Here is a 14,072-nt window from a genome sequence, read left to right on the forward strand (position 1 = left end):
CCACATTGAAGAAAGATGGGGTGAGATACTTGGATCTCTCTGAAAAACTAAGGTGGGACAATTGATTTTCCTCATGCATAATTATCTTGTAAATTGAGGTGATAGGAAACAAGTCTTGTGCTTTTCACTGTATAACTAACCGCTCTTTAGGCTAATGTACAGACTGTAGTTAAGGTCAGTTGGGTAAAAGCGCATCATTCATTCATCCCACACACACCCTCATCCTCGATAAACACATTGTAAATTTTTTTAAAAGCCTTGATATCGTTCCACGGCTATGTCATAATGTGAAGATGGAGGAGGCTGAGTTTAGGAGGCCACTGAAACTTCCTCTGTTTATTATCAGATAGTCTGCAAGCTGCACACTTTCACTTTGACTTGTGTGTTTGCTGTTTGCAATAAGATACCTGTTCACACTGACTGGCTGCAGTTCTCCTCACCACAGCTTTTTAACCACTTCCTAGTGAAACTACAATTATTCCACAGACCTCATTTCTTCCATAAAGGTCAGGAGCATGAGATGGCGCCACCCACCCCCACCCCCCACCTCCCACCTCCCCTTAACTTGAAAAAGACTTGGCCTCACTGAAGAAAATGTTAACTGGATGCCAGCAACAGAATGTCTGAAGGAGCTGAAAATCTAGTCCTAGGCTGTGTTGACCTGCGTAGGCCTCGAGGGGTAAGGATCAGTGTAGGATACTCCCGCAGCACATTGATCTCACCAATCAAAACAAAACTTGCATTTCTTTTCTTCAGCACTATTCACAACTTTGGGATGTCGCAAAGGGTTTCACAGTTCACAAAGCACTTTGGAAATATAGGCCCTGTTTAAGTATTGGAAACATGGCAGCCATTTTGTGCATAGCCTATAAGCAACAATATGACAATGGCAAGAATATCTAATATAGAATATCTAACTATTTGTGTTGTTATTTGAGGGATAATTTCTGACCAGGAGACTTCCCTTTTGCTCTCCTCCCAAATAGTAGCAATCGATCTTTTACAACCACCTGAGTGGGCATATTGACAAAGGTTGAACCTCTCAGGGCTTTAATGTTACTGCCCCACCATGAAGCAAGGCTCTTGCTAGCAAGACTTCCAGCCATTGCCAAAGCCTCATAACCCTTAGGATGGTTATCAACCCCTTTAGCGTCTCCAGGAATTAAGGATTAATCTCTCGGGCACTGTTGTGAGCAAGCTGTGAGAAAAATTATTTTAAAAAGACAATCAGAAATGGGGGAAGAGGCTGTTTGACAGTCAACAGTCTCTCTATGAGGGAAGATGGAGTCGATGAGAATGGGAGTGTTCAGGTGGGAGAGTGGGGGGAGGTGAGGTGGTTGGCAGTCATGAGCAAACACTTCCTGGATTACATACAGCCACTGTTGGCAATGCCTCTCCACACACGTGCAGCATTATGCCAGAGGCCACAGAGATGTTGTAGACCAGAGACACCCCTACAATATAATATACAAACCACCCAGCCCCACACTCAACAATTAACCCATAACTCCCATTCACTCACCTTCACAATCGTTTAGTGGCAACAATGTGCATGCCATGTTGTAATGACTTCAATCAGGCCATTGATGTTGGCCTATTGGAGTAGGCCTGATTAAGGATCCAATTGATGGACAAATCAGGGAATCTTTGCCTTGTATTTAACTAGGAATGTCAGTTCCTCTGGCACCCACCAACGCCTCTACTTTCTCAGGAGACTAAGGAAATTTGGCATGTCAGCAACGACTCTCGCCAACTTTTACAAATGCACCATAGAAAGCATTCTTTCTGGTTGTATCACAGCTTGGTATGGGCTCCTGCTCTGCCCAAGACCTCAAGAAACTACAAAAGGTCGTGAATGTAGCCCAATCCATCGCGCAAACCAGCCTCCCATCCATTGACTCTGTCTACACTTCTTGTTGCCTCAGCAAAGCAGCCAGCATAATTAAGGATCCCACGCACCCCGGACATTCTCTTTTCCACCTTCTTCCGTCGCGAAAAAGATGCAAAAGTCTGAGGTCACATACCAACCGACTCAAGAACAGCTTCTTCCCTGCTGCCATCAGACTTTTGAATGGACTTACCTCGCATTAAGTTGATCTTCCCCCACTCCCTAGCTATGACTGTAACACTACATTCTGCACTCTCTCCTTTCCTTCTCTATGAACGGTATGCTTTGTCTGTATAGCGTGCAAGAAACAATACTTTTCACTGTATACTAATACATGTGACAATAATAAATCAAATCAAAATCAAATCCAAGCCCCGATAATAGTCTGCTAACTGACACAGCACTCTGTGTATTGTGTTAGTGGTTATTTATCAAAATTCGTTGGATTCTGGGGTAGTGTCGGCGGATTGGAAAACGGCTAATGTTACGCCGCTGTTTAAAAAAGGAAATAGACAAAAGGCCGGTAACTACAGGCCGGTTAGCTTAACGTCTGTTTTTGGGAAAATGCTGGAATCCATCATTAAAGAAGAAATAGCAGGCCATCTGGATAAGAATGGTTCGATTAAGCAGACGCAGCATGGATTCATGAGGGGAAAGTCGTGCTTGACGAACTTGTTGGATTTTTATGAAGATGTGACTAGTGCGGTTGCCGGAGGGGAACCAGCGGATGCGGTGTTTTTGAATTTCCAAAAAGGTGCCTCACAAAAGGTTGCTGAAGAAGATTGGGTCACACGGAGTTGGGGGTAAGGTGTTAGCGTGGATTGGGGATTGGCTATCCGACAGGAAGCAGAGAGTCGGAATAAATGGGTGCTTTTCTGGTTGGCAGATGGTAACTAGTGGCGTGCCGCAGGGATCAGTACTGGGGCCTCAACTATTTACCATTTATATAGACGATCTGGAGGAGGGGACTGAGTGTAGGGTAACAAAGTTTGCAGACGACACAAAGATAAGTGGAAAAGTGAATCGTGTGGAGGGCGTAGAAGGTCTGAAGAGAGATTTGGACAGGCTGAGTGAGTGGGCGAGGATCTGGCAGATGGAGTATAACATTGACAAATGCGAGGTTATTCACTTTGGAGGAAATAATAGTAAATTGGATTATTATCTAAATGGAAAAACATTGCAACATGCTACTGTGCAAAGGGGGTCCTTGTGCATGAGACGCAAAAACCCAGTCTGCAGGTGCAACAGGTGATCAAGAAGGCAAATGGGATGTTGGCCTATATCGCAAGGGGGATAGAATATAAAAGCAGAGATGTCTTGCTGCATCTGTACAGGGCATTGGCGAGGCCGCAGCTGGAATACTGTGTGCAGTATTGGTCCCCTTATTTGCGGAAGGATATATTGGCCTTGGAGGGAGTGCAGAGAAGATTCACCAGGTTGATATCAGAGATGAGGGGTGTTGATTATGAGGAGAGACTGAGCAGATTGGGTTTGTACTCGTTGGAATTTAGAAGGCTGAGGGGGGATCTTATAGAGACCTGTAAGATAATGAAGAGGCTGGATAGTGTAGAGGTGCAGAGATTCTTTCCACTTAGAAAGGAAACTAGAACCAGAGGGCACAGCCTCAAAATAAAGGGGGGTCAGTTTAGGACAGAGTTGAGGAGGAACTTCTTCTCTCAGAGGGTGGTGAATCTCTGGAATTCTCTGCCCACTGAAGTGGTGGAGGCTACCTCGTTGAATATGTTTAAATCACGGATAGATGGATTCCTGATCGGTAAGGGAATTAGGGGTTATGGGGATCAGGCGGGTAAGTGGAACTGATCCACTTCAGATCAGCCATGATCTTATTGAATGGTGGGGCAGGCTCGAGGGGCTAGATGGCCTACTCCTGCTCCTATTTCTTATGTTCTTATGTTCTTATGTATTGCTGTTGCAGTTTGTAAATAAAGGGATTTGGGTGAAGGGACTTGTGTCTCCGAAGACTTATTACGTATGTACATACCATTCACTGGGTACACTGTCTTCAGCCTTCCTATTTAACAAGATATCAATTAGAATGTTTGCCCGACAGAACTGCGGATCCATTGTCCCCACAAGAGGCAGAATCTTCCCTGCTGAAGTCTATGTTTGGTGATGGGTGCGGAAGTCAGGTTGAGTTGCGCTGCAGGTTGGAACAGCGGGTCACACCCAATCTTGAGCTGTTTGGCCCTTTACATCTGCATCCCTGAGAAATACGGCAAATCTGGCAGTGTGGGCAGGCAGGGAGTCAGCATCCTCGCCGTTACCGCACGGGCACAAAGGTCTGGGTGCCACGTTTAAAGGGCACCAGCATAGTGTGAACTATCTCACCCCCAACAGCCTGCACTACCCCTCCCACCTTGGCCAGGCTGCTGCTCCAACCTACCCCGCTAACCATTCCTCCTTCCCTCCTCATCCTCCACACAGCCTGTACTGCCAGCACCTGATCGCAAACAATTACACACACTCCTCAAACATACAAACATAGAGAATAGGAGCAGGAGGAGGCCATTCGGCCTTTTGAGCCTGCTCCACCATTCATTATGATCATGGCTGATCATCCAACTCATTATTCTGTTCCCTCCTTCCCCCATATCCTTTGATCCCCTTTACCCCAAGTGTTATAATCTAACTGCCTCTTAAAAACATACAATGTTTTGGCGTTAGTTACTTCTTGTTGTGAATTCCACAGGTTGATCATTCTCTGGGTGAAGATGTTTCTCCTCATCTCTGTCCTAAACTGCCTACTCTGTATCCCCAGACTGTGGCCCTGGTTGTGGACACCCCCATCATTGGGAACATATTTCTAGCATCTACCCTGTCGAGCCCTGTTAGAATTTTATAGATTTCTATGAGATTCCCCTCTCATTCCTCTGAACTGCTGTGAATATAGTCCTAACTGACTCATATGTCAGGCCCCCCATCCCAGGAATCAGTCTGGTAAATCTTCTCTACACTCCTAGAGCAAGAACATCCTTCCTCAGATAAGGAGACTAAAACTGCAGTCCAGGTGTGGCCTCACCAAGGCCCAGTATGATTGCAGCAGGACATACCTGCTCCTGCACCCAAATCCTCGTGCCCATGAAGGCCAACATACCCTTTGCTTTATTCTCTACCGGCTGCACCTGCGTGCTTACCCTTAGTGGCTGGTGTGCGAGGACACCCAACTCTAGTTGCACATTTCCCCTCTCCGAATTTATGGCCATTCAGACAGGAAAGGGGACAACGTCATGGCAACTCACCTTTAAGCATAGAAGAACTCTACCCACCAGCTGCCCGCCACTAATATGCAATCATGAAGGTGAATATTCTAATTTCTCGCTGGTGGGCAGCTTAATTTGGAGGTGGAGCTTAATTCCAGCGAGGTAGCCTTTTAAAGAGCTTGCATGAGATGCTACTTTGTGGACAACTTCCCGACATTGTGCATCAGGAAAATTGAGTCATAGAATCAAAGAATCAAAGAATGTATGGCACAGAGACAGGCCCTTTGGCCCAAACTGCCAAAATGCCCATCTAAGTTAACCCCATTTGTCTGCATTTGGCCCATATCCCTCTAAACCTGTCCAAATGCTTTTTAAATGTTGTCAATGTCCCTGCCTCAACCACTTCCTCCGGCAGCTCATTCCACACACGTACCACCCTCTGTGTAAAAAGGTTGCTCCTCAGGCTCCCATTAATTCTTTCCCCTCTTAACTTAAACCTATGACCTCTAGTTCTCGATTCCCCAACCCTAGGAAAAAGACTGAGTGCATTCACCCTATCCATGCCTCTCATAATCTTATACACCTCTATAAGATCACCCCTCAGTCTCCTGTGCTCCAAAGAGAAAAGTCCTAGCCTGTCCAATCTCTCCCTATAACTCAGTCCCTTGAGTCCTGGCCACATCCTTGTAACTCCCTTCTGCACTCTCTCCAGTTTAATAACATCTTTCCAAGAGCAAGGTGACTAAAACTGAATCCAATACTCCAGATGCAGTCTCACCAACGTCCTGTATAACTGCAACATAGCTTCCCAATCTATACTCAATGCCCTGACTGATGAAGGCCAGCGTGCCAAAAGCCTTCTTCACTGCCCTATCTACCTCTAACTCCACCTTTAGAGAACCGTGCACCTGAACTCCAAGGTCCCTCTGTTCCACGATACTCCCTAAGGGCCTACCATTCACCGTGAAAGTCCTATCTTGATTTGACTTTCCAAAACGCAGCAACTCTCACTTATCTGTATTGAACTCTATCTGTCACCTATATATTTTCAAGAACGGTTATGCTAGTGTTCGCCCTGCCATTGTGGAAACTGGGTTTTGGACTCATGCCAGATTAAGTTCTGCCACCCACCAAGCTTCCTGCTGTTGGCGGGTCTGAAAGATTCCACCCAATTTCACCAGTCAGAGTGCTTCTAACAACATTTTTACATTCTCTTAGCTTCCCAGGCTAAAAGATAGAATGGGAGTTTTTTTTTGGAACAGATCAGGGGGGTAGTTGGGTTTTGGGTGTACATGGGGAACTTACGTCCCTTAAATGTGGCTTTCGGTTCCCATCTTGGCAATTGTGGATTTCTGTCCAGCAGGTCTGTGGGAGCAACGGGAAACCCCATGCATCTGTCAGGTTAAACATTTGAAAAGGTAACTGAGTACCGTTTCAACCCAGTATTCTGACGATTAAAGGCAGCGGACCTATTATCCAAGCTCTCAGCAACTCACCGGGCAGCCAAGTACATTCATGAGCTCCCCCTTTCACTCCACAGAAATGTCGGTCGGGATTTTCCGATCTAATTCACCCGCCGCCGCTGCCAGCGAGAACGGATAACTCGGCGCTCAGCCAAATCTCCATTCACTGCAGCGGGACTGGAGAATCCCAACCGTGGGCAAGGTTGGAGAATCCTGGCCATTGTTTTTATATTGATTCGTCGACACATGTGGCAAAAGAGCTGAAAATATTAAATATTGTGGGAGAGTCCGTTACAACACCAGGTGCTCCAGTTTCCTCCCACAGTCCAAAGATGTGTGGGTCAGGTTGGTTGGCCATGCTCAATTGTCCCTTAGTGTCCTGGGATGTCTAAGTTAGAGGGATTAGCGATATAAATGTGTGGGGTTGTGGGGATAGGGCCTGGGTGGGATGGTGGTCGGTGTAGACTTGATGGGCCGAATGGCCTCCTTCTGCATTGTAGGGTTTCTATGATTTCTATGATCTGGATCACCCAGTCACTCTTCAGAACCTCCAGCAACTAGCCTTGCTTTGGCCTTCTCATAGAATCCCTACAGGGCAGAAGGAGGCCATTCAGCCCATTGGGTCTGCATCGACTCTCCGAAAGAGCATCGCGCCCTGGTCCTCTCCCCCGTAACCCCACACATAGATTGTTGAAGGTGGCAGGACAGGTGGTGAGAAAAATTAATAAAGCATGTCATATTCTGAGTTTTTTGAAACATAGAAACTAGAAGCAGGAGTAGGCCATTCAGCCCTTCGAGCTTGCTCCACCATTCATTTTGATCATGGCTGATCATCAAATTCAATATCCCTCTGCTGCCAATGCTGTTGGCTCGGACAAGTGCTGCCTGGGCCCCATGGCTGCTTTGAGTCTAATATCAGTGCATGCCGCCAGTGAGGGAGATTGTAAGGGATATCTGGATACTAGGATTAAAATCGGAGTAATTTCTCAGTCCTTCACAACTGTCGCTATCTTCAGTGGTAAGGCTCCACTAATGGACCAATCAAGTTGCCAAGAAAAATAGGCACTAAAGCAGTGACGTTAGCCCTCTGGGTCAAAGTTCGTCACTTCCTGGACTTCATGTAGGAAGGAATGGCAGTCAGTCCCTTAAATCATTTGTAGGTATAGTTGATGAAGACCCAGTCCTTGTTCTTGTAGTCTGTTTCTGAGCGGTTACTCACTGCAACTGTCTTGGAGGACAGACACTTCTTACCATTACTTTCTGGCCCTGCCTGTGACATTCCTGGCAGCAAGATGTCTGAATCAGGACATTCATCAAAGTTGGACATATCATCGATGCTCCTTATTTCAATGGAGATAGCGACCGGTTTCTTCCTGATATGTTCCCAGGCGACACATTCAAAGAACAAATTGACCTTCACATCTTCAACTCCATTGGCCCCAATTTTGGTCTCCAGTTCACAGAAGAACTTCAAGATCCTTGTCTTTCTCTGAAATGAGAACCTCTGCTGGGAATGTAAGGGTCTCCCTCCACTACATCACTTTCATGTACGTCTCCTGAGGGGTCTCTGAATAGAACGGTGGGTATTGCGGCATAGAGAATAAGAGCAAGGATGTTGAACATATACAAGAAACTAGTTAGACCCCAGTTGGAATACTGTGCACAGATCTGGGCGCCACACTATAGTGAATGCAATAATGGTTCACAATAGTGGTTCCAGGAATCAGAAACTTCAGTTATGAGGATAGATTGGGACTGTCCCCCTTAGAGAGAAGGCGGCCAAGAGAAGATTTGGTAGAGATATTCAAAATTATGAGTTTAAAGTTTATTTATTAGTCACAAGTAGGCTTACATCAACACTGCAATGAAGTTACTGTGAAAATCCCCTGGTCGCCACACTCCGGCGCCTGTTCGGGTACACTGAGGGAGAATTTAGCACGGCCAATGCACCTAGCCCACACATCTTTAGATTGTGGGAGGAAACCAGAGCACTGACAGGAAACCCTCACAGATCCAGGGAGAACGTGCAAACTCCACACAGACAGTGACCCAAACCCGGGTCCTTGGCGCTGAGAGGCAGCAGTGTTAACCACTGTGCCACCGTGCCACCTGGGTGGATAGGAAGCTGGAAGCTGGACAGAGTAGATAGGGAGAAACTGTTCCTGCTTGTAAAAAGATCAAGAACATGAGGGCACAGATTTGAAGTGAATTGCAAAAGAAGCAAATGCGATGTGAGAAAAACTTTTTCACACCATGAGTGGTTCAGCTCTTGAATGCTCTGCCTTCTAAAGTCCCAATTCACAAATACCTCCGCACAAATCCACCTGTGTGGCAAAGCTGGCTGCCCCCTGTCTGCTATCTCAGAATAAACTACAAACTCTCTCCAGGTATAACTCCCTTGGCTTTGCTCCTCTTTGGAGCATGTGCAGAAGAAGCAGCAGCCTGTGCCTGATGTCAGTGCCTCATGGGGAGTGAGTGAGGGGAACTGGAGCAGCATCCAGCTATGAGGGACTGACCAGGACAGTCGGTGCAGCAAGTCCTCGCCAACGCCCACCCCCACCGTCCAGCCGGAGCAATCCCCGAGCTGCTGGAGATACCACTCATGGTCAGGATGGCAAGGTAACTGGCTCAAGCATTCAAGCGGAACTAGCAACAGAAGTGTCACGCTGCCACCCAACTTAGTTTCTTTGCTGCGTTTCACGCCCATGGGGTGGCGCGGTGGCACGGTGGTTAGCACTGCTGCCTCACAGCACCAGGGATCCGGGTTCAATTCCCAGCTTGGGTCACTGTCTGTGTGGAGTTTGCACATTCTCCCCGTGTCTGTGTGGGTTTCCTCCGGGTGCTCCAGTTTCCTCCCACAGTCCCAAGACGTGCGGGTTACGTTGATTGGCCATGATAAATTGTCCATTAGTGTCAGGGGGATTAGGACTGTAAATATGTGGAGTGACAGGGATAAGACCTGGGTAGGATTGCTGTCGGTGCAGGCTCGATGGGCCAAATGGCCTCCTTCTGCACTGCAGATTCTATGTCCAGCCAAGTCCATAGCCTTTTTGTGAAGAGTTGGGGGGAATGGGAGAACATTTGGGGATCGCTTCTCTTCACTCTGGCATTCCTGCTCCTATTCTTCAACAAACAGGTCTGCGAACTGAAGGAGTTGGGTTTTCAATAGTTTCTCTGTATTAGAGTGTTGAGCAATGGCCATCCACTGTAAGAACTTTCTTTCTTTTGGATAAGCTATTTCAGTGTTTCTATGATTCTATGAACAAACGTACATATTTGGTGCCAGTGGGATGAAGGATGACCAAGCTGGAATGTTCATGGACTGTTCGTGTCCTCTGTTACATCTTCTTCATTTATCTCCATGTTTAGAACATAGAACATAGAACAGTACAGCACAGAACAGGCCCTTCGGCCCACGATGTTGTGCCGAGCTTTATCTGAAACCAAGATCAAGCTATCCCACTCCCTATCATCCTGGTGTGCTCCATGTGCCTATCCAATAACCGCTTAAATGTTCCTAAAGTGTCTGACTCCACTATCACTGCAGGCAGTCCATTCCACACCCCAACCACTCTCTGCATAAAGAACCTACCTCTGATATCCTTCCTATATCTCCCACCATGAACCCTATAGTTATGCCCCCTTGTAATAGCTCCATCCACCCGAGGAAATAGTCTTTGAACATTCACTCTATCTGTCCCCTTCATCATTTTATAAACCTCTATTAAGTCTCCCCTCAGCCTCCTCCGCTCCAGAGAGAACAGCCCCAGCTCCCTCAACCTTTCCTCATAAGACCTACCCTCCAAACCAGGCAGCATCCTGGTAAATCTCCTCTGCACTCTTTCCAGCGCTTCCACATCTTTCCTATTAGCAGCCAGCAAAACGCCACAATTATGAAGATGTCTACTTCTAATTCTGTTCCAGGACTGTCCTGTGGCTTTTATTTTTTTCATCTGATCTATTCAAGCTATAGCCTCTACTTCCATGTTTATGTCAGTCAGGACTATCAGAGCAAGTTGCGGCTCTCGTAGTACAGATGTTTTTTCTGTTGTTCATGGTCGATTCCTGACAGAAGAGTTTATAGATACAGATACAGTATTATTTCCCAGACACAGACCCAGTATTACGACTATGCCTTCTTACTCTCCAGCCTTTCCCCAGTACTGCAACCCTCTCTCCTTTATTTATCCCACTCTCCTCTGATCTGAAAACTCTGGACCCATTCCATCTTTATCCTACGTTTCAGTAATAACTATAATATACTTTAGCGGGGGCAATGGCCTAGTGGTATTATTGCTAGACTATTAATCCAGAAACTCAGCTAATGTTCTCGGGACCCGCGTTCGAATCCCAGATTGGGGAATTTGAATTCAATAAATAAAAATCTGAAATTAAAAATTTACTGATGGCCATGAAATAATTATCGGAAAAACCCATCTGGTTCAATAATGTCCTTTATGGAAGGAAATCTGCCATCCTTACCTGGTCTGGCCTTTATGTGACTGCAGAGCCACAGCAATGTGGTTGACACTCAACTGCCCTCAAAGGCTACTAGGGATGTGTAATAAATGCTGGCCAGCCAGCTAGCGATGCCCATGTCCCACGAATGTATAAAAAAAGCTTTATTTTTTCTCAGTTCTATCTCTCAGTTGACCTGCCGCATTCACAGATGGTATACACTTCAACACACGGAGTCTCATTATTGAACAATTAATTTGTTATCTCTTTTCTAGCATTTGTTTTCTCTCCCTTCCATACTTGCTAATTTCCTGTCTTCTAATTCCAGCTTTTCATTTCACCTTCTGAATCTAAGCTCCGGTTCCCACCTCCCTACCAAGCCTATTTATACTGTCCTTAATGGTACCACAAACCTCCCCGCCACAGTATATGTTCTGAGCCCTGCTGAGGTGCAACCTGTCTGGCTTGTACAGGCCCCACTTCCTGCAAACTCAGCCTCAGGAATCCAAAGTCTTCCTTCCTGCACCATCTCTCCACTGCACTATTCATCTGCATTCATCCTCTTATTTTTGTACTCATAAACACTGAGTAATCTGAAGATTACGGGCGGGATGTTGTGGCCTCGCTCGGGTGAGATCGTAAAGTCCCGCCTGAGGCCAATGGAGATTTCTGTTCCGCGAGCCTCGCCCGGTCCGATTCTGGGGCGGGTGAAGCGGTAAAATTCCAACCAATTTCTTTCCTAGCTCTCTCAGATTTGATAGCAGGACCTCTGCCTTCTTTCCATCAAGATAATTGGTATGAATATGCACCATGGCCTCTAGCTGTTCACCGTTTCCCCCCTCGGCATTACTCTTGACAATGGGCAGCACAGCGGCACAGCGGTTAGCACCGCTGCTTCACAGCGCCAGGGACCCAGGTTCGATTCCAGCCTTGGGTGACTGTCTGTGCGGAGTCTGCACGTTCTCCCCGTGTCTGCGTGGGTTTCCTCCGGGTGCTCTGGTTCTCTCCCACAGTCCAGAGATGAGCAGTTTAGGTGGATTGGCCAATTGCCCCTTAGTGTCGCAAGATGTGTAGACTAGGTGGATTGACCATGGGAAATGTATGGGGTTTCATAAGCCTGAGTAAGATGCTCTTTCGGAGAGTCAGTGCAGATTCGATGGGCCTCCTTCTGCATTGTAGGGATTCAATGATACAATGATTCTATGGTACCAGGGAGGCTACACACCATCCTGCAACTGTCCGTCTGTTCCCTAACTATTCAATACTGCTACTATTGTTTCTCTAACCTTCCTCTTGCTCCTGCAGAGTTGACCCACCCATGGTGCCATGGATCTGGCTCTAGCTGTAGCCACCAGTGGCACAATCATCCTTACGAGAATTTGAAACTGAATACTGCTCTGTGACCAAGGGCCACTCGGGAGATTACACATTGGGTCCTCCTTGCCTATCTGGTGCTGACTCAATTCCCTCATGCCTGGACACCTTTAAGCTGTGGTGTGGCCCCTTCCTGAAATGCGCTACTCATGTAACCCTCAGCCTCTCAGCCCTAGCTAACGCCAAATCCCTGGAACTCAGAACTCGAGCATCTCCAGCAGACATACTGTATGTTTGGACACGAGAAATGTCCAGGACTTCCACATTACACAGGATGTGCTCTCAATGGAACCGAGGGGATATGCCTCCAATAGACAGACAGCTACACTGAAAAATAAACTTAAACTAGATCAAGCAATAGAGTTTGTAAGTTCCACGGAGGCTAAATTAAATATTTATCTGCAATATGCTCCTTCCTAGTGATGTGACATCCCTCTCAGTAATTACTGTGCCGTCATTTTCCAAATTCCCTCTCTCTTTGTTTCCTGCAGTCTGACTCTCTCAATTTATTGACAAATTCACTTCCATTAGGAGTTTTCCTGTTGATGTGTATTCCCTGTCCATTTTTCCATAAAATCCCAAAGCCTATCTCTCTCCGGTGGCCATCGCTCTTCACCCTGTCCCTCCTTGTAGACCCGCAAATGGCCACGACTGAGATTCAGCGCTGATTGGCCAGCAACACAAAGATGGGACTAGTATCCACTGAAGGGGGGAAGTCCAACCGTGATCCTGTTTCCCCCCCCCACTCCCCCCTCCCCCCTCCCGCCAGACTGTTACTGCCGTGGGCCATCGTCCACCTGGAGGCAGCAATACATACATCCCCCTCACCCCCTGCCTCCCCCAAAGCAATACATACTCCCCCACGCTCCCAGGAATACCTATATCCCCACCCCCTGCCCCCCAAGCAATACCTACATCCCCACCTCCTGGCCCCAAGCAATACCTACATCTCCACCCCCTGACCCCCCCAAGCAACACCTACATCCCCACCCCCTGGCCCCAAGCAATACCTACATCCCCACCCCCTGGCCCCAAGCAATACCTACATCCCCACCCCCTGCCCCCCCAAGCAATACATACTCCCCCGGCCCCTGGCCCCCCCAAGCAATACCTACTCCTCCCCCAAAGGACACCATGTTTTGTCACCAACACTGTCCTGATTGGGTAAAATACAGATCAATGATTTGCCACACTTCCCCCTCCCTTCAAAAAAATAATTCATCATCACATTGTGTTCCCTGTCGAGTCTCCTCCGGGTCTTTTTCATGGAAGTTTTATTCAGCAGAGTAGGTCATTCACTAGAGATTATACCGGGATGTATAAAATGGCTTATTCCAGATAATTTATGTGGAATTTCCATTCCCATTCTTTTCTGGGTGGGTTTGGCGACACGAGTGGAAACTCTCGCGAGTCCAGATTGCATTTCACACCAACCGAAAGTCATGATGTGTTTGTCCCCGCCCCTCCCACCAGTGATGTAATGGGATCATCATTTCCAGACATCAACATCTCATTACCAGGTCTCTCCGCCTGAATCCAAACCCCGCCCCCTTCCCAGTACAATATCCATCATGTTAGCGTGAGGGGAAATCCCCGTGAATCACGTCTCCCAAGGTGTGCGCCTGGTGAGCTGACCTCCCAGAGAAGTTCAAGTCGGTGCATCACTCA

General features: G+C 47.2%; 1 pseudogene; it reads right to left on the reverse strand.

Moving 5' to 3' along the window:
- Positions 1 to 7,674: 7,674 nt before the first annotated feature.
- LOC144506886 (serine/threonine-protein kinase 38 pseudogene) lies at positions 7,675 to 12,350 on the reverse strand (annotated as a pseudogene).
- Between the last annotated feature and the right edge of the window lie 1,722 nt (positions 12,351 to 14,072).

Source organism: Mustelus asterias, chromosome 18 (assembly GCF_964213995.1).
Source record: "Mustelus asterias chromosome 18, sMusAst1.hap1.1, whole genome shotgun sequence".
Lineage (NCBI taxonomy): Eukaryota > Metazoa > Chordata > Chondrichthyes > Carcharhiniformes > Triakidae > Mustelus > Mustelus asterias.